Genomic DNA, 20,682 nt, shown 5'->3' with positions numbered 1-20,682 from the left:
GATAGGGCGTTGTCCTGGACCCAGCCACTCCGCTGAGTTTCTGTAACTGACTGAACAACTGATTCTCGAATTCTCCCCCTTGGTCGTGGTGGATGCGAGAGGGGAAGCCAAACTTCAGGGCGAAGTCATTGAAGATTAGGTTGGCAGCAGTTTTCCCTGACTTTGATGTGGTGGCGTATGCTTGAGCAAAACGCGTGAAATGATCAACAAGGACAAGGATGTACTCATATCCGCCTTTGCATCGGTCAAGATGGAGGAAGTCAATGCATATCAACTCAAATGGCTGTGTTGTCACAATATTTGTCAAGGGGGCTCTTGTGTCATGGCAGGGTTTTTTCTGTTTTAGACAAGAGCAGGCTTTAGTCACATAGTGCTCGATGTCTGATTGCATGTATGGCCAGAAGAAACGGTCACGTACTAGGGATACTGTGCGATCAGCGCCTTGGTGACCCATGTTATTGTGCAACTCTTCCAACACCTTTCCTTTGTATCTTTCTGGCAAGACTAGTTGCTCACGGGCAGTGGTAGTTCTGTACAGAACGCCATCATCATCTATTGTCAATTTGTCCCATTCCCTGAACAAGCATTTCGTCTTTGGACTGAGCTCTCTCAGCTCCTTAACTGGTGGCTTGGAACCTGACAGTTTGCACTCTAGCACAGGACAGATAACTGGATCAGACTCTTGTGCTTCTCGTAGCTGTTCTTTTGGTATGGGGCTGATAGATGCAGTGGCTGGCTCACTTTCAGCTGAAACTGACATGGATACAGCTGTGAGTGACCAAGTTGCAGGGGACTCTTTCTGTACCTCAACAGCTTGGATGGCAGCAGTGATGGTGTTAGGTAGCAGTTCCTCACAATATTCTCTCATTAGTGACTCTACATCCAGCGGCATTCTCGACAAAGCATCAGCATCACTGTTCTCCTTCCCTGGTCTGTACTTGATTGTAAAGTGGAAATCAGCCAACTCTGCAACCCACCTGGAAGTGGTTGCGTTCAGCTTTGCAGTCGACAGGATGTAGGTGAGCGGGTTGTTATCACTATACACAGTGAAAGTTGGAGCATAGTACAGATAGTCGCGGAACTTGTCAGTGATTGCCCATTTTAAAGCCAGGAATTCTAGCTTGCCTGCATGGAGGTGATAGTTCTTTTCAGCTGCCGTTAACGAACGAGAGCCATAAGCAATGACTCTAAGTTTGCCATCTTGGTGTTGATACAGTACTGCTCCCAAACCTTGGTGTGATGCATCAGTGTGTACAATGAATGGCTGAGTGAAATCAGGGAAACCCAACACTGGTGGATGGAGTAGGCAGTCAATCAAATGTTCAAGTACCTGTTGGTGCTGATCTGTCCACTTGATCAGTTTATTTGAGGGCACAACATGACTCACTTTCTTTAGTCTTGTTTTTATTTCTCTGCTGTTGACAGAGACTTCATCTGTGTCTGCTTTTAGGAGCTCATATAGACAGCTGGCTTTTCGTGAAAAGTCTTTGATGTACTGCCTGTAGTAGGTGAGTAAACCAAGCATTTTCCTGAGTTGGCCCACAGTCTGAGGTCTGATATCTTTTAGTGCTCTAACAGCTTCAAAGTCGGCTGGATCAACTTTACTGCCCTCTGCAGATACTATTCTGCCCAGATAGCGGACCTCAGGCTTGAATAGATCACACTTGCTTGGCTTGAGTTTGATGCCGTGCTCTCTGAGGCGTTGCAGCACTTTTTGTACATCATTCACATGGTTGTCAAAGGTTTTACTGAAAACCAGTGTATCATCCAGATAAGGAATGCAGATGTTATCCCGAAGCCCTTCCAAACACTCCTCCATACAACGTTGGAAGGCCGCTGGGGCGTTCATGAGGCCGAAGGGGATGCGAATCCACTCATAAAGTCCCCATGGGGTAACAAAAGCTGTCAGTGGTCTGCTTTCTTCCGACATAAACCCCTGGTGGTAAGCTTTCCCCTGATCTAAGAGAGAAAACCAGGATTTACCACCTAAACTGTTCATGATGTCTTGGACCCGAGGGATAGGCTGACGATCAGGATGGGTCTTCCTGTTCAGGTCTCTGTAATCTATGCACAGCCGAAGGGTGCCATCTTTTTTTCGCACACACACAACGGGTGAGGAGTATGAGGAGTTTGACTTCCTGACCCAGCCTTGTGCTATTAGGTCGTGGAGGTAACCCTTCATTTCCTGGTACAGGGGGCTAGGCACTGATATATATGTGCGTTTGACAGGTTCAGTGTCTTTGAGGGAAATGGTCATATGCAACTTTTCAATACAGCCGATATCACTGTCTGACTTTGAGAAGGAATGACACTCTTCTCTGAGCATCTGTTTCACTACCTGTCTCTGATCCTCACTAAGGTGACTAAGATCCACTGGTGGATCCCACTGTTCACTGGCACTACTTGTGGGCTTCATGCTGGTGTGACTCACTGTGGCTGGTGTTGCAACTTTCTCAAATACCTGGGCGGGCAGGACTGTCATAATGGTTTGTACTGTGCCAATTAATGTGCGCCCTGGTAAAACAATGTCATGGTCAGTTGGGTTAGAAACATCAATTGTGATGACTGGGAATACACCTTTCCTGACTCTGACTAGTGTGTCATAAAACTCAAGACCATCTGGCCATTGTGGGTTCAGGTCTGGCTGAAACAGCATGGTCATGTTCTCTTTGAAGGGCTGTGTAGCTACACGACAGTTGACTTGGATGCTGCTGTGTTTTGAAACTGCAACCTCCTCTTTCTTCGTTTTTACTGCATACTCATCTTCTTGCTCTGCGCTAACAGCCTGTATGAAAGCTCTCACTTTGTTTCTTTTGAGGCTTGGGAAAGCTTTCCTCACTGTGTGATACCGTTTAGTCTTTTCAGTCTTTGTCAGGATGTGCTCAATAACATTGAAACCTATGATGGGATGAGACAGGTGCCAGCCTTTCATTATAAGCACTGGAATGATCAGTTCTTCTGCTTGGTCAGTTTCAGAGGCTAGCCGGAAAACTGTTTCAATCCATCCCAAGTACGGCATTTCAGTTCCGTTTGCGGCAGTCAATGTCAAGTCATCATGTGAGTCAAGGATCTCTGAAACATCTCTCAGCCTTGTGGTTGGGAAGTATTCCTCTTTCCATCTTTCATCAATTACCGAGACCTGAGAACCTGTGTCCCATAGAGCTTGCAGGTGGTGGCCATTTAGGTAACATTCAACAAGACACTGCCTGCCAACTAGCGAGGTGACTTTGCGGGGGTGGCCAACTCGAGGTAGGAGGGGCGGAGTATCAGCAATTTTCCCTTTGCAGGAAGCCTTTCCACCGGCGCTTGGCAGGTGAGTGCATTTTCCTTTATGCTCAGCCCAGTTCTGGTTTTGACATGTTTTGGAACAGTACAGTGTCTCTTTGCAGGATGAACATCGTTTCAATTTGTCAGGTGAGTCTGCACTGCCACAATTTGCACATTTCTGGGACTCTTTGCTAGTCACGGTTAGCACCCGTCCCGTGGTGGTAACCATTCCCTGTTTAAAGGAGCCTCCCTGGATGGTCTGATTCCTCTGATTTTGCATCCAGCCTGAAAATGTTCTCCACTTCCACATCGGTAGCAGTGCATGCAGCGTTCATTCGCTCCTGTCTGCTGACAGACAAAACATCTCCGTGGAGCACAGACAGAGTGATTGGTGTACTGATTCGGTCCATACTGTGGCCACATTGGAGCAGATGTTTGAGGCTGGTTGTAGCTGCTGTAATACTGCTGCGGTGAAACAGATGGCTGAGGGTCCCTATCTGGCCTAACTGCAGGTGGGGCATAGGACTGTGGCTGGAACCTAGTCTGATGTAAAGTTTCTTTGATCTGGGCTATCTCTGCACTGAGACCTTTCAGAGAAGCTACACCTGTCTTAAGCTCTTGTATCTCTGTTAACAGTTCTGGGGAAATCCTTGTTTTGGTTTCCTTCACAGAGCACTTAGCAGGTGACCTATCTTCTGACTGCACTACACTTACACTTGTGGCTGACTGTTGGTTGCTAAGCTTCCTTTTGTTTCTCCTTTCAGCCTCATTAGCACAGGCAACATTTAACCTCTCTAGCAGAAGCTCATCTGAGGTCTCAGTATCTAATAGGAGAGGCTGCATGTCTATCCTGATACTTTCATTCTGGAGACCAGTAAGTAGTGTGTGTAAACACATGCGCTGGACTAACGCTGGATCATACTTAAGCCCTGATTCTGACTCTTGGGAAGCAAACAGTACTTTCTGCCTCAAATCTAAAACTCGCATGAGGAAAGTCTGAGGAGTGTCTTTGCTGTTCTGTGCTTCAGAAGCTAGCTGCTTGTAGAGCTCTGTGGCGCTCTTTTCTTGGAAGTGGGAGCGCAGGATGCGTCGGAGTGTGGGGAGAGTCAGGTGGGGCTTTCCTTCCAAATAGCTGCGTAACTGTGAGCCGGGAGATATAGCTCTAATTACAGCATCTACTATTTCTATTTCAGGATAACCTCTGTTCAGTCCATTCTCAATCTGATGAGCGAGGCTAGAAAATGTCAATTTATCTTTCTGGCCTGCTTGGCCTATTTGACCTGAGATTTTGAAATCTTTGCGCCAGCATGGGCTCGGCTGCTGCAGCTGAGCACTGACCGGGGGCTGCATACTGACTGGTGGGCTGACAGTAGGTTGGGACTGGCACTGAGACTCATACCCAGCAGCATTAACAGGGATGGACTGCTCAGTTTCCACTCCTTTACATTGCTTTACAGTTCTCTGCTCCTCTATTTCTCTCTGAGTCCCTGCCCTTTCCACATTCTCCTCAGTTTGTACTGCTCCGTTATCCGTGCCCATGGCCAAACCTGCAATTTTGTCTTTCAGCAGCAACAATTCTGACATGCCGTCATCTTCTAACTCTGCCACTTCTTCTCTTTCAAGATACTTCATTACATGAGTCACTAGTGATATGCGGGACTTTCCTTCATTTTCTCTCCGCTCTCCTGAGATGTTAAGAAAATCACAGACTCCGAGCAAATTTTCTCTAGTCAGGGTATGTAGTTCTCCTACAACCTCTTCCTGTAGCTCTTCCAAGGCTGTCATCATGTCGACAGGGCAGGAGCAACTTTTACTGTGCAGGAGTTGACTCTGAACTGGATGGCCTTTAATGTCCCTGATGATCTCTGACTGGCCTCAGGTGACATGTACTTAACCACCAGCTTCCAGCTCTCCTCGAACAGCAACACGTTCCTCACTACCACCTGCCTGGGTTGTATTGTGGGGGATTTAGCTACCACAGGATTCGGCCGCCAGGTTGTGGACACCGGACATCCAAGGAGCAATCCCAGCGGTGCCTCCAAAATGTTACGCCCCTGAAACGGGGAGAAATAATCACAAGAGTGATACGAGTGATTTCTTCAGTGAGCGCGTTTACTCGAATGAATAATTGAACATATACACAATCTACAAATAAACATAGGCTACCCTGCTTAACAGGCTGGTTACAGTAGCATACATACCCTATTCAAGTTACACAAATATTCAGTATTTCTTTGAGACATAATTCTTATTCTCTCTACTGTTACTGGTAAATAATATACTGCTGTAACTCAGTAACCTCTCATAACCTTATAAAAGTTACTAAATAGACAATATAGAAAAACTGTGTAAAATACATCTGCGTATGTAGACAATTGGATTCACAAAATGGCGGAAGCAATTGGCGTAGTTACGGGTTGAACTCTGCTAACAAGCGGGAGCTAGCTCGCCAGACACTTTACCATACTCGGCAAACTTTACTTTAACTCACTTGAAATGTTACACATACATTCACTTGACACTCAAACATATTAGAAAAATTATTACAACCACCTTAATAGTGTCAAATGCCGACAACATACCTGAAACGGGGAGAAATAATCACAGGAGTGATACGAGTGATTTCTTCAGTGAGCGCGTTTACTCGAATGAAGAAAACACCGCGAGTTCCCCTGGATACGTGGGTGGAGACAAAAGCAATCGATCTCACGCTAGTAGATTAAGACTACTTTGCGGATCACTGATAATACCATTATAGCTGAACCTCTGACAATAAAGGATGAAATGAACAATGAATTAATTAAAGACCTTTTAAAATTTTAACCTCTTTTGACATAATGAATTCCTACTTTTTTTTAACCCATTTTAAACACATCTTATAAATTGTTTCTCATGACTATGATCTTTTTAACCTTATCACAGCATTTTAAGTGTACTGTCCTTTTTAAGCTTGTATGGTCCTTTTAGTGCATCATTCTTTTAACTTATCACACATACAATGCTTTTTTTGCTTTTCTAAACAAAATCTGTCCTTCTTCTGATCAGCTGCCCGGTTTCTGAGGAAGAAACTAGATTGATATGCCCTCATTCTGAGGAATCCGAAGGGGGGACACACAAACCCTGAATGAAACATGTACATGAATCACAAACAAAGGCAAACTTACATGTGATTTTGCAACTTGTCTTTTCAGTCATGAGTTTCTGTCAGCCTCAGTTTGTGCTTTAAGTTTCAACCAGCAGCAGCTGGTAGAAACTCCTGCAGCGGGCGGTTCAACCACACTTCCTGTTATATGGTGGGAGTTTTTCATACCAGCATACCGCCATCATACATGTGGTTTTGGGTATAAACTCTCTTTACTGTCTGTGGCCAACATTTCCCACAATGTATAATTTTCCCCTCCTGAGGTTAAAGGTCAAAAGGCCGTTTAGACTCAAAATGAGTTGAATTCCATTTATTATTTTTGCTTGGTGTGATTTAGAAATCCACTGATTCAACATTTTCTCTCCTGAAAAATAAGAAAGAGAAACGTCGAACTGTAGCACACTAGGGCTGCAACTAACGATTATTTTCTTAATTAATCAATTGTCAAACAGTGACGTCTTGTTTTCTCAGACCAATAGTCCAAAATCCAAAGATATATCATGTGTGTTCACATTTGAGGAGCTGCAACCAGGAAATTTTTTTGCCATTTTTCCTTTTAAAAAAGACTAAAACAATTATTCGATTATCAAAATAATTGCCATTAATTTTCTGTTCATCAACTAATCAATTAACTGACTAATCGTTGCAGCTCTGTAGTGTGAAAGAAAATTGAATAGTAGGTTATCATGTTATAAATCTTTTGTATATATGTTACAAATGTTTTCAAACTAAGGAGTCAAGGTTTGTTATCAACTGAATGTGATATAATGTCGTTGTCATTTTGGGGACACATGTTGGTGAAGAAATCCTGCTCCTAGGCTAGTTGAACTCTTGAACCTGTTTCTGAGGGTTGCTTGCTGACCTCTGGGGTTAGCTAGAGATATCTTTGTCTTAAGCCTGCTGTTTTAGAGACCATACTTGTTTGTAAGAGGGTGTAACAGTTTGTGGAAGTGTCCATTTAGGGACCAGACTGTTTTTAGCTTTGCTTCTGGAGAGGTATAAAGCTGTCAAGTTTGAGTTCACAATCTTTAGAGAAAGGACCGGCTTTAGGGAAAGGGCCAGCTGAACAACATGCTTTCTCTCCAAAAATACAAGATGATTGTATTTTTGTTTGTGTTTGGACATTTGTATAATTGTTACTGATGATGTGATGGATTGTACAGTGTTTACAACTGCTTCAACAAGTAACAATATTTAATGCTTTCTTTATGTCTCCATGTGCCTCTTTCTTGAGAGAAAATTTCCACAACAGTAGCTCTACAGCTGCGACAAATATATATCATAAAGTTGTAACACAAAAACCTCCTCCAGATGAATGTCTGGTATCTGCACACTGACGGACAAGTGTGAGATATTAGAAAAAGTGTCACAAGACTGAACTGGAGCACAATAACCCTGCTACATGTTTGACAGACAGTAACAACACCCAGACTGTTGTATGCAAAGCAAGAATGACAAACTTCAGGCTTCATTTATAAGCACTTGTACCAACAGATTTGTTCTTGAGTAATGTATGAACAAGAAAATTAGTGAGATTGAGCTTCTCATGAACAGATGATATTCATCTGCACTCTGGAACCAAGAGATTTATAACAAGTTTGGACAGTGAAGAGAGTTTATTGAGACACATTTGTCCAAACAAACCTCACAAGAGAAAAGCCAGAGAGATGTATGAGAAGAAAATGTGCTCGCATAAGGTTCATTGTGTAGGTCAGAAACATTTCACAAACTCGCCATCTATCTGGTCCTAGAAACAGAAGTTATCTAGATGACTGCTGATTTGACAGGACTATTTAGCATTAAAGCTGCTTCCTGGAACACATCTCTGGTCAGTTTCTTTATTTAACATACGTAACAGCAACTCTTAGAAATTACGTTCATATGCAACAGTTTTGCAACAGGAAATATGATTTTGCCAGGAATGTAATGCTGTTTTCTCTCAACATGATGAGAAAATTCTAATTAAACGTATTTGGAAAGTTGCAAAAGTGTTTTTTTTCCCCCACCGAAATATTTGATCTTGCAGTAAAATATCAGCTACAGAAGCTACAGTAATATTACATCTTTTTCTGCTTGTGTTCAGCACTTGGTTAAAGGTCAGAGAATCATCATGGTTTCATTTAAGCCACAGCAGCATCTTTCACTAATCTGAACACACACACACACACACACACACACACACAGGATCTCTGCTGTCCTCCAACGTCCCGCTGCAGAGCCACATATAAAATGTGGCTTCATTCATTCAAACAGACGTTAGCTGTGAACGTCATCCAGGCAGCGAACATGATTGGGAAACCAGTTTTGTTGGATAGGAACGTCATATTTCTGAGTTTTGTCTCTGTATTACTAACATGCACGAGGTGCCAAAAAGAAACCGCAGAAGTTTGATGAACGTTTGCTCGAGAAGCCGTTTCTTTCATAGTTGTTGGTCAACACACGTTTTATTTCCTCCACCACCCCTGATTAATTGCAAATGAACAAACTAGGGATCAGTAAATACATGCCCGAGTGTGCAGTAATACGAGTCTAAACATGTCAGCAAAGTGTCAAAACTGGGCTGCTGTCAAACTTGAGATTGGGAAACTTCTGCAGCGTGAATGTGATGCAGGATGTTGCTGGGAAACTTTGAGGGACATCTGCAAACAAGCTTTCCATGGAAAACAGTTAGAAGGAACAGATTAAAGATTAAATGTTGCTGTAAAGGGAAAGTACACACTGCAAACAAACAGTTTTTTCCTGGTTCAGTCTTCCTGTAATCTCTGTACGTTAGGGTTACGTCAGGGCACGCACACACACACACACACACACACACATATAGGGCTTCAATCATATTCATTCTCGGTGTGGTAAAGCTACAGTGTGATGTTGGTGAGCAGAGACCTACACGCACTGCATGCACTTAAATAACCCAGTAACAGTCAGCTGATTTCTTAAGTGTCATATAAAGCAGAACCTTGGTTTCCCCGGTGACAGTCCTCCAGAAGAAAGACAACTTCTTGGCTGAGTAACCGAGATTCAAGTCTGCATTTACTTACTGTACACGGGTGCAGTCAGAACAGCGGAGTGTGTGGTTGACAGGAGACATCGTTACACGCAGCGATGTGACCTCATAAGGCCATCCAAAGTCTGACTAAATCTGAAACTAATGCATAGCAGCATCCAGAAGTCTAAATAAGTCAGTTCACTCCTCTGAATGTTTGACATTCTGTTAAATTCATTTTCATGCTGACAGACAAAGTTGAGCTGTTTGTCCATCTGCTCCAAAACACACAGACACACACAGAAAAATCCAGAGAGCAGCGTCTTCTATCTCTAAAACAGTTAAAATAAGTAAGTCAAGCTTCCAAAATAAGGTCGGAGGTATCTGTTTACTTATCTGCTCCTTGTATACATGGATTCACAGCAACCAGTATACTACAATGCATGCAAAAATGTATTTGATTTGATTTATTGAACAGGACAGTGTGCAGTACTAAGCATAAATGATGCACTGCACCGGAGTTAGCTTGAAGCTAATTTGCATCCTTAGTCCCATTATAATCAAAACATACAACAGCACAACAACAAACAGTACAAAGCAAAAAAAAAAAAAAAACAACCCCAAAAAACCAAAAACAAACAAACAAACAAACAAAAAAAAGTCCCCACAAAGAACACACCATACAAAATACAAAGCTACACACAACAGCACATCACATACACCCACAATGTCAATTAAAAATTAATAATATAAACGAGGCTCAGCGGTCACATATAAACACACCATGATTGTGAAAAATCCTCATACAAAGTCATTACAGTCATTGAGGCCCTGAAACCTTATTTACCTTAAAACAAGGACAGTCGTTTGGTTGTCACAGTAACCAGGGCCGGCTCTAACTATGTTGGCGAGATTTTAAATTGAAGCCCCAAAAGATTTAGATTGGAGGCCCCCAAAAAAGTGCAAGATATGAATTTGCACTAAAAATCAATCGCCACAATGGTTCCTCCAGCTCAGACAAAGTCCTCCCAGTCCTCCAGACAAAAAGGCAATTGGAGGTCAAGGTGCCATTCAATGAGTGTTTGGTGGCTGTTGTACGAAAACTGGCTGAGCAGTAAGGCTTTGGAAATCAAATCAGATGAAAATCCATGCAAGTGAATGGGGCAAAAGGCAGGAAGACATTAAGAAGGGAGAACTTGTAGACCCCCTCCCTCATTTGGTGCCCTAGGCGACCGCCTATGTGGCCTATGCCATGGGCCGGCCCTGATGGTAACCCCGGGGTTTCCACCGGGCGCGTGTGCGCCGCGTTCCGACTCCGACGCGGTTTTGCTCCATCCTCTGCACGGCGCCCTATTCCACCAGGAACGTATCAGAAGTGGAGCGTCTTCACTGCGGGGACGCCTTCCGCTGTTTAAAGTCAGTTGCACTCCTACTACAGTAATTACAGCAGCCTAGTCAAAGCTGACAAAGTGCCTTAAGGCTACCGTAGGAAACATGTAAACTCAAAAAAATCAATACAAGCTTAAAAAAACAGCTGCATGCATGTTCACCTGCTCCTGTTACATACAGTCAGCTGTGAACTGCACTAACCTGTATGAAAAGTCATGTACACACAACATTTTTTAATAATTGCCTAATTAACAGAAGCAGCTTTCAGGTTAAGCCTGTTTCTCGGTTGCAGACGGTCTGTAAACGGCGACATAAATCTGTGACGTCAGACTGTCTGTTCCTCAGAAGTAAAAATATCACAGCTATGTTGTGTCACAGCAGTTGTAAAGGGAATTGAAAAGGAAACAAAATGCCCACAATAACTCTGGTCAGTAACAGCTTACATAAAACTCTACAGCATATCTCACACAGTGTTCCCACACTTATTAAATCCACTAATGCTAACCGTATGTACTGCACCTCTGCCAACAGCTGTGAACTTACATTACATCACCGCTCAGCTAATGAAAACACAGATAAGCGTGATTAACAAACAGGCCCTTTATTCACTAATATAACAAGACTAACTCGGCCACTGTTGCTGGTATCAAAACCTCCCAGAAAGAGAAAGTCAGAGGCGTCTGAAGGCCGCTGGACAATAGCTGCTGTTCAACAGGAAATAAAGTCAAACAGAGCGATCTGTCACCAAGATATATAAACAGAGAGGTCAGCCAAGCCGGACTGCATCGCCCAGCAAACTCTACTTTGTATTATTTTGCTTCCTGTCACATGAGGAATGTGGAGTATTCAACCAGAAACATAAAATATAAGAACATCATGAAACACTTGAAGGGGGGAAAAAAAAACAAAAAACAGCTACTGGTTCTGAGTTTGGCTCTGATGAGTTTAAAGCAGCAACTCATTTTGTCTATAGAACTGTAATATCAAAGCTTAGATTGGTTTATATCTTTCAGGGCTCAAGGTGATGAAATGATGTACATGTTTATTTGCATATAGAGCAGGCAAGTGAGATCTGAAGTAGTAAAAAGGGCCTCATTCACATGTTGTTACTTCTTAGCTGGTTTGCTAACGTTAGCGACAGGTACGCCTACATTCAGGAGTCACTCCAGTGAAACTAATGCACAGCAGGATCCAGAGGCCTGAATAAGTCAGTTTATTCTTCTGAATGTTTGACATTCTGACAGTTCAGAGTTGGAGGGTGTGTGAATCATGCAGCTGAGGTCAGGATTTCTGCAGTGCTGTGTGCGTCACTACGCACTACATCGCTACGCTAACGCTAGCTATTGCACGGTCAGTTAATCGTTCCAAGCTGTTTCCTGCCTGATTGTTAAACCACAAATATCTCATTTTCTATTATTGTGTTTACTCTGAGCTGATGGCTGAGTAAAGAATGTAATTACTTTTACAATGAGTAATGTGTTATCAATAATTAACCACAATGTTCAAGTAGCTTGCCCAAAACACTGCATGTATGACGCAAATTTCGCAAATTGGAGAAGCTGCAACAACCAAATATGACATTTCTGCTTAATGAAAGACTGAACTTAATTATTAACAGTTGAAATGAATGGAAAAGGAGATGGACAGCTTAAGAATAAAGAAACTGGAGAAGAAAACAGTCTGTTAAGCCGAGAGTTAAGCCATCACAGACTGGTGACCCTGTTAACTGGTGATTTTTTTGCTGAATGTGTTGTGGTTGTTCATAGGTGTCCTTGTAAAAGCCTTAAATTCTCTTGACATTGAATGTTCAATACATTATCTGTCAGGTTCTTTTTGTCTGACAGTGTGTAAATTAAATGGTGTCACAAACAAGAGACATTTTCTTGTGTCTTATGAGGAATATGACACAGTTTCTGTAGAAAGAGAAGCCAAACCACCAACATCACTGTCATTACTGTCCATCACTTTGGAGTCAAATATATTTAGCACCCTACACATTTAATGTGTTATCAACATTTTAGTTCATGTCGCATTAAGACATCACTTATTTTTCTGAAATTGATCTCGGTAAACGTTAGCTTGTCTGAGAGGAAACGCTGAATCTGGTTGCAGGATCCCACGCTGATGAGTCACGAGTTAAACAGACGGTAGACTGGTCAAACCAGGTGGCTACCGGCCATGTGACCGCACAGTTTTTACCAAGCAGCAACCTCCGGGGCTGTAAAATGAAGCCAATGCGGAAGTGCCAAAAACTGCAGTTCTTTGAATGACCACTTGAGGCTCCAAAAGCGAGTCAATCCCCATAGACCCCCATGTTAAAATGCCCAACTTTACAGCAGAAATAAACATGTTTACAGCCTGGTGCAAAAAATGCTTTTGGTCTCTGTAGCTAATTTCCTCTTTCATGACAACTGTACGGGGGATGAATTTTTTTATAACTCACCCGTTTAAATTTTATTAAGCCGTAAAGTTATGCATAATGAAGGACATGGCTGCTTTGAGTGACAGGTCCGCCAGCCGCTAGATGGCTTGTTTCAGCCATTCGGCCCGCCTCTTTGCCCATTTTTGATTGGCTGGGAGTTACGCAGCGTCACACACTGCCAAGATGGCGACGGCCGGAGCGGCTTGCTTTGAGTAGCATGTTACTGCTACCGTACTGGTCTGTGGTAAGTGCAGCATACACAGAATAATATACTTGTTAGTAAATCAATTAATTGTTGACTTTTTGTTGGATTTGTTCACTATTCAATAATTACAGAAATGAAAATCATTGTTAGTTGGACAGCCCTGGATTGTTTTCCACAGATACAGGACATGGATTGTCTTCTGTTTCAACCAGCTCACTGGCTTCCCAAAAGGCATTCTGGGAAATGTAGGCCCTCGTTAACAGCTGCAGCAAATGCAGCTCTTTGCACCTAAATAATAACAGCAGGAAGAGTTATGATATTTATGTGATGAAGGAGGTGTGTGATGATCATGCAACCTGTTCTCATTCCCGGGTTGTAAAATATCGACACTTTGTCGCTGGAAGACGCTGTGAGCTTCAGTCCCATTGGAGAACCAAGAAGAAGAAGAAGAAGCTGTTCCGCTTTGCGTTACTTGCTAATGAAACCGTAATTTATTTCTAACTGTTTGTGTGGATTCATGGATTTCCCCCCTTCACACACACACACACAGTCATGTTTCCATCACTTCAAAAGAAATTCCATTGACTTACATTCATTTCCTGGATGCTTCATTCCGTAGCAACCATTCAGCCGCGGCCTGGATCCAAGCGCCGCTATCGCTGAGTGGTGTGATGAAACATCAGTAGTAGATGACCTGGGAGTGAGAACGGGTTGACTCATGATAGCCTGGACCTACACACACACACACACACACACGCACACACACACACACACACACTAACCCTCAGGTGTGTTTGTTTTACACCTGTCAATACCGTGTTCCTACATGAAGACAATATTTCTTCACTCTTCATTTAACACATTCAACAAATTCCACTGGATCAGCTGACCCTATAAAATACTCTTGATCACATCAGCCAATCACAGCTGCCAATCAGGTGTCAGGACTCATGCTGCATGTGAACGCACGAGGAAACTGGGTAATTCCTGCTTCCTGATTGGACAAAGGAAGTCATACAGCCGTTCCTGGTTTTGGATTTTTTCTGAAACTTCTTGATGTGAAACCGAAACCGCACCTGAAAGTTACAATTAACACACAATTAAGACATATTAACGGTTGTTGGACTTGAGGTTTAAGTTGTTAAAGAGTCATTAGTTTATTTGTTTCCACAATTAAAACATAATAAATAATAAATCTCACTATAAACTGTGCAGGAATGAAGGAAGCCAATAAGGAGCATTTTTTAAAAAGTGTCATCAGAAACATCAGACAAAGAAACAAAAAAGGAAGTTATAATAAAACAGAGGAAGGATTGATTCTTCTCAAACTTTGAGTACAAAGATTTTTCATTTTATTTATTTATCTTATTCTAAATATTGTATGTATTTATTTCAGTTATGAACTACAAAACAACTGATGATGTAATTTTAAAAAAAGATGTGTTTATCTGGACAGTAGGGGTGTGCCCGAATACAAATACATTATTCGGCAAAGCACAAATAGTGGGGTTTTTAACGAATATTTGTTTCATACAAATGTTTTAAAAATTCTTTGCTTTCTGGGAGGAAAAGAAACGGGGGAAATACGAGTCTTTCTCCTCTGCTCTGCTGTTACGTCTATCAGCAGGTCTCGATGAGGGGAGTCACATCCACCCGCTACATGACGCACATTTCTTATTTTGGACATTACTCTCGGAGTTTGGGGGGTGTTCCCCGGAGTTACCGACACATGAAAAGTGCTTTCAAGGGATTCTCCATAACCTGTTGTTCCCATTCTTCTCCTTTCCACAAAGTTAGGTTTGATAAATGAAAAGTGCTTTCCGCTTTTATTCGAATACAAATATAAATAATTTTGCTGCCTCAGCAAATACAGATATAAATACAGATACTGGAATCTCTGCACATCCCTACTGGACAGAGGTGGAGACGTTAGACAAGACGTCAAACACATTTATGACATTGACATTGTTCCAACCTTCATTGATAACTTCAAAGTATTATTGATTTGGCACATTAGGAAGCAAAAGAAACAAGAGAAGAAGAGAAGAAACTACTACTAAGAAACAAATAAAAAAAAAAAAAAAATGAATCCATCTCGCTGTCAGAGATTTGATTCATCGTTCAAACCTTATGAAATATTAATCCCATCAGAAACACTACTTAAGGAAATGCAACGTTCCCACCAGTTTTCTCTCTCAGATGTGCTCCAAACACTCTTCCAAGAGGCCTGAGAGCCACAGCTGGCCGTCACTCAAAGGCCTGAGTCAGTGTTATAACACAACAGACAGTAAATACAGTCTATAAATCATCCTCTCACTGGTCACTCAGGCACCGCGGACAGTTTATGAGCTGTGAGTCCACCAAAGTGAAGCTACACTGCAGACTCTCATGGGTCCCATCTCCCTGTCTCTCTCTCTCTATATATATATATATATATGATCTTCTACTTATTATTATTTTCACTTTTGAGTTCAGTGTTTTGCTTGTGTTGCTGTTGCTGCTTTTGACATATAAAGTATGTTTGTGTGCAAGTTTGTTGTGTAAAACCTTCTAAAAAGGGTGAAATATAAACGTCCGTGTCGCTCATCCAGGTCGTTGTATATTCACAAGAGTCGAGCTCAAGAGCAACTGGACTCTCATCCAAAAAAGGTTTCTTCAGTCCTGACGTCCAGTTGCTCCTGACTCAACGCTTTCGGGGAAAAAACATGAAGCTTGAGCGGAATTTAGTATGACGTGTTTCTCTCAGCGACACCGATACATCGACTCCCGGCGAGAAAGTTCTCGATTAGGAGGAAATTATTGCTCATAATATGAAGGTGAGACAGAGATGCAATTCAGCAAAATTCACCTTGAAAGGTCTTAAGATATGACTCAGCCGGTTTATCATCTGTGAGATAGTTTCTCTCTCTCCTGAAACTAACAGTCATGTCATTAGTAGGACCACAGTTTTGATGATTGGACACCTCAACACACACACACACACACACACACACACACACACACACCGGAAAATACAGAAACAACAAAAGAGGAATTCACTGCACACACTCATAATGCATCACACAGTCAACTCAAACACACACCAACAAGAGGAACTTAAAAGCTCTTCAACACACACACACACACACACACACACACTGTCGCCTTGCCCCCCTCCTGGGAAAAGCCCCTGATTGGTGGCAGCAGATCTTTATCATATCAGCCCGCCGACTCGACAACACTCCTCTTCCTCTTCCTCTTTTCTCACAGAGCCTCGGCCATTGTGCTCGCGGCTCGTCTGTCAGTCAGGACGGCTGAAACGAAAAAAAAAAGAAGACACTTTCTGTGATTAATTGATTTCTGTTTCACTAATGAAGCTGCTCGGGTTTACACACATCTCATCTCCGGTCTTTAGTTGTTGATCCTGAACACAACAACAACAACTTCCGAGAGAAATCCGAGAGCTGTTGTTGCTATGAGACAATGAAATCTGATCCAGAAAGTCCAACAGTAACATATCCTCAAATTTTAAAGGTTTGCCAAAACACTTGTGGTTTATAAAACTTAAGAGATGAGATTTACAACCATGGTGATAAAATTTATCTTCTATTGCAACAATTGTAAGGTAAACAGTAGAAACACTAATCCACCAGGAATGTGCACCAGCATGTATGCGATTGGCCAACGAAGCAGCGGCGTGCCAGATGACATCCTGTTGCATCGCAGCAAAAGTTGAGCCAGGATGACTCTGCGACCTGCTTGTCAGAGAGCTCTTCAATCATCCTCACACGGCGTCAGGAATCTCCCGACGTTGGCAGCATCTTTCAGACATGCTACAGTTGTGTTTGAATAAGCGCCCGCAAGCCTAGAAATTATGACTACATGGCAACAGTTTGCATGAAACGTTAATGTTTTCTGTCAACACAATGAGAAAATGTTGTTAATTAACGTATTTGGAAAGTTGCAAACATGTTGATGCATAGTTTTGTTTTGTTTTTTCAACAAAATATCTGATCTTGCAATACATTATCTGCTGATAATAACTACAGCATCATTAGTTGTGTTTAGACACTTGCAGCACTTTGTTAAAGATGAATAATAACTTGTGTCTGATATGGTTTTTCCACAAAAAAAAAAGTTCAATTATCTTGTTAAAATCCTTAAAATGGCATCTGCTCCTTTCCTCCTCGCTATTAAAAATGACAAAATATGTAAATACTGTTGGTTTTTAAAGTTTTAAAGTTTTCCAGATGTTTTCTCCTTCACTGTAAAGTTCATTCTCAGTGTTTGCAGCTGGAGGCTTCAAGTTTCCACATCACACTCGTGTAAACTGAATATTGGACCACGATTGGCTCCAAACTAGTTGTGATGTCATAAATCCTGCTCATAGGCCCCCCCCCCCCCCACCATTAAAATTAAATTTTCAATGAGCTCATATGTCTTTCTGCACAGTGAAGCTCAAACATCCAACTATAGGAAGAAGAGGAAAAACATGTTTATGAGTGGAGGTTAAAGACGGATCGTGATCTCTGTTTGATACAGAAAAAAGTCAACTTGAAGCTCAACATGTTTTTATCAACATTAAAGTGAAACCACCGTCCTTTTGCTGCAACGCAATGTCATCCAGCAAGGCGCCCGTGTAGGCCAATCACATGCATGCAGGCACACATTCCTGGCGGATTACTTTGTAACTCTGTAACATGGACACACATTAATATTTAGGCCACTCCACCATCTTTCACTAACTGGAACCAAAGAGCTTTTGTTGTCTAAACCTGAACACACAAAGGAATCAGGATGTGAACCCGGGTCTCTGCTGTCAGCGCCCACCCACCCACCCACCCACCCACTCCACCCCTATCCATCCATCCACCATGACCTCCTTCCTCTGACTTCACAGCCACATATAAATGCTTCATTCATTCAAAGAACATCATCCAGACAGTGAATACCAATGCAACATCTCTGGGAATTAGTTCTGTTGTATATGAATGGGATTTATGGGAGTCCTAGTTGGCGCCTGAGTCATTTCTCTGGAAAAGTCAGGGAGGCTTTCTGAGGGAGTCAGACCTGCTACCATTCCCATAACACTTTCAATGAGCTTTGAATTAAGTGGTGTCAACTGCAGCAGCGAAAGGTTAAATGCACACACAGAAAGATCAAACGCATATCTCGTCCTGCCTAATAAAGATACGCTGAGTAAATCCATAACTTACAGTGCGTACAGTACATGCAGGATCTTCTTTCCAGTTAAACTGGTTTCACAACGTCTTATCTAATTTCGTCCACACAAACTTCCCCTGGATCCTCTCCCAGCCACCTTTGCCATATTTCACAATTCATCCTTCGAGCTCCTGGTTTTTTAAAATGTGATGACTTGTCAGCGAAGTGCAGGTGGGAGGTTATCAGTCAGACAGGAGAGGGAGGAGAAGCTTCCTCTGGCAGCCGTTCCTGCTGAGCTTCATATTCCTGGAAATGTAAAGTTCACGGCTGAATCAGACATAATACAAAGGATATACTGATAGCAACATCTGATACCAGCTCGCTCAACTTTTAACTTTACTGTCTAGAAGGCAAATCTGGGAGATTAAAACACAGAACAGACTTAAACATAAAACATACATGAAACATATTGCAAACATCAGCAGGATGTAAAACCTGGAGCCATCATCATCCCACTCATCATCAGTGCTTAAAACAACATCATCATCATCATCACACAGCGTTATGATGAGACACACAGACGTGTTTTCTGAGCTGATGCAGCTGTGTTTTATGATGTTGTGGTCAAAGTTTAGGGATTAAAATAAGATCCCATTTAGACATGTTTTAAAATATAGAAAAACAACTTTTCTAGGAATAATAATTTGTGTCTGATATACAACATTGTGCATTAAAAGTAAAGTGAGCTTTCAAAAATAATGCCATGAATAGTTTTTATTTATCAGTTAGCTTAATACAAAGTAGTGTGATGACGGTGTGAAGTAGCAAGGGATCATGGGAGTTGTTGTCTTCGTTGTTAAATAACCAGCTGCACCGGGATAGAAGGACAAACGGACCCGGAGATGACAGGTAAAAACACTGAATAAAACTGTTTCACTTAAAAAATCAATATTTCTCCGACGATGTTTGGTGACCACCGGACTTCCTGGAGGGGCTGTTAGCCGAGCTGCTGCTAACGTTTGTCCAGTTTATTTCTCTTATAACTTTAGATCCAGACGTCCAATGACTAAAATCCTTCTTCCGGCTAAAAGATATAGTTAAAAAACACCTAAATTTATCATGAAAATGTGTCTTAAAACTGAATAAAAGTCCATTTATAACAGTTTCTGTTGAACAACCACAACGCCGATGTATTATCTTGTATGTGTGTAAGTTACTCTTTGGTAGACGCCATTGTAGCAGACAAACACAGCGCCGCCGTATGCATCTTGTGCGTGTTTACTCTTTGGTAGAGGAGGTATGACGCCATTGACAGGCGACCAAATGAAATGGTCCGTTACTTTGATTAAATTACAGATTTCTCTGGGTTTGAAAACTGTTGGAAACATTTGGGATAATGTAAGTACACAACTCAACAACATATATAACATAGGTCTAGTTGTTTTTAGACATTTTAATGTGGAATAATTACATATTATAGCTTTAAAACAGCAGCAGTTCTCCTCAGTGTTTCAGGTTCTCGGTTCTGTGGATTTCAGCATCTTCAGCATCTTCTGTCTCTTCATGTTTTAATCCCAGACTGACTCCATGACATAGAGATCAGGACTCTGTGGAGGCCGAACCATCTGCTGCAGAGAATCTAAACATCTAAAGTGCCTAAAACTTTTGTACAATACTGTCCAAGACATCTCCATCTCTTCTCCTTCATGTATAAATCTCTGATTATGTAAATGTTTTTCATTTCAGAACTTTTCCTGCTGGACACAAGATGTTTCCTGCTTCACTGTTAAGTCACACTTGTGTAAAGAAGCAACAAGTCCTCCAAATAAACTCCACATACGTGCTTTCATCACTGCAGAACGACACATAGGAGCGTTTTCTAATCCGGTGCCACTATCAGCAGTAATCATCAGGACGACATCATCCGTCCGTGCTGTTATAAAACCTTTAAACACATCACTGTTAAACAATAACGATGTTTTATGATGTGACTGATGGTGTCACTACTTTCTTAAAGTTAGGCCATCTTCGTTGTCATGGCAACAGTAATAACCACAGGGTTAAGATTAGGGGACGATCGTAGTAGTTGTGCTTTTTAAAAAAAAAACATTGGGAAACAGGAAATGAACAGC

Source organism: Thunnus maccoyii, chromosome 6, assembly GCF_910596095.1.
Source record: "Thunnus maccoyii chromosome 6, fThuMac1.1, whole genome shotgun sequence".
Lineage (NCBI taxonomy): Eukaryota > Metazoa > Chordata > Actinopteri > Scombriformes > Scombridae > Thunnus > Thunnus maccoyii.
The sequence above is the reverse complement of the archived record's forward strand: the minus strand, read 5'-3'. Positions refer to the sequence as shown.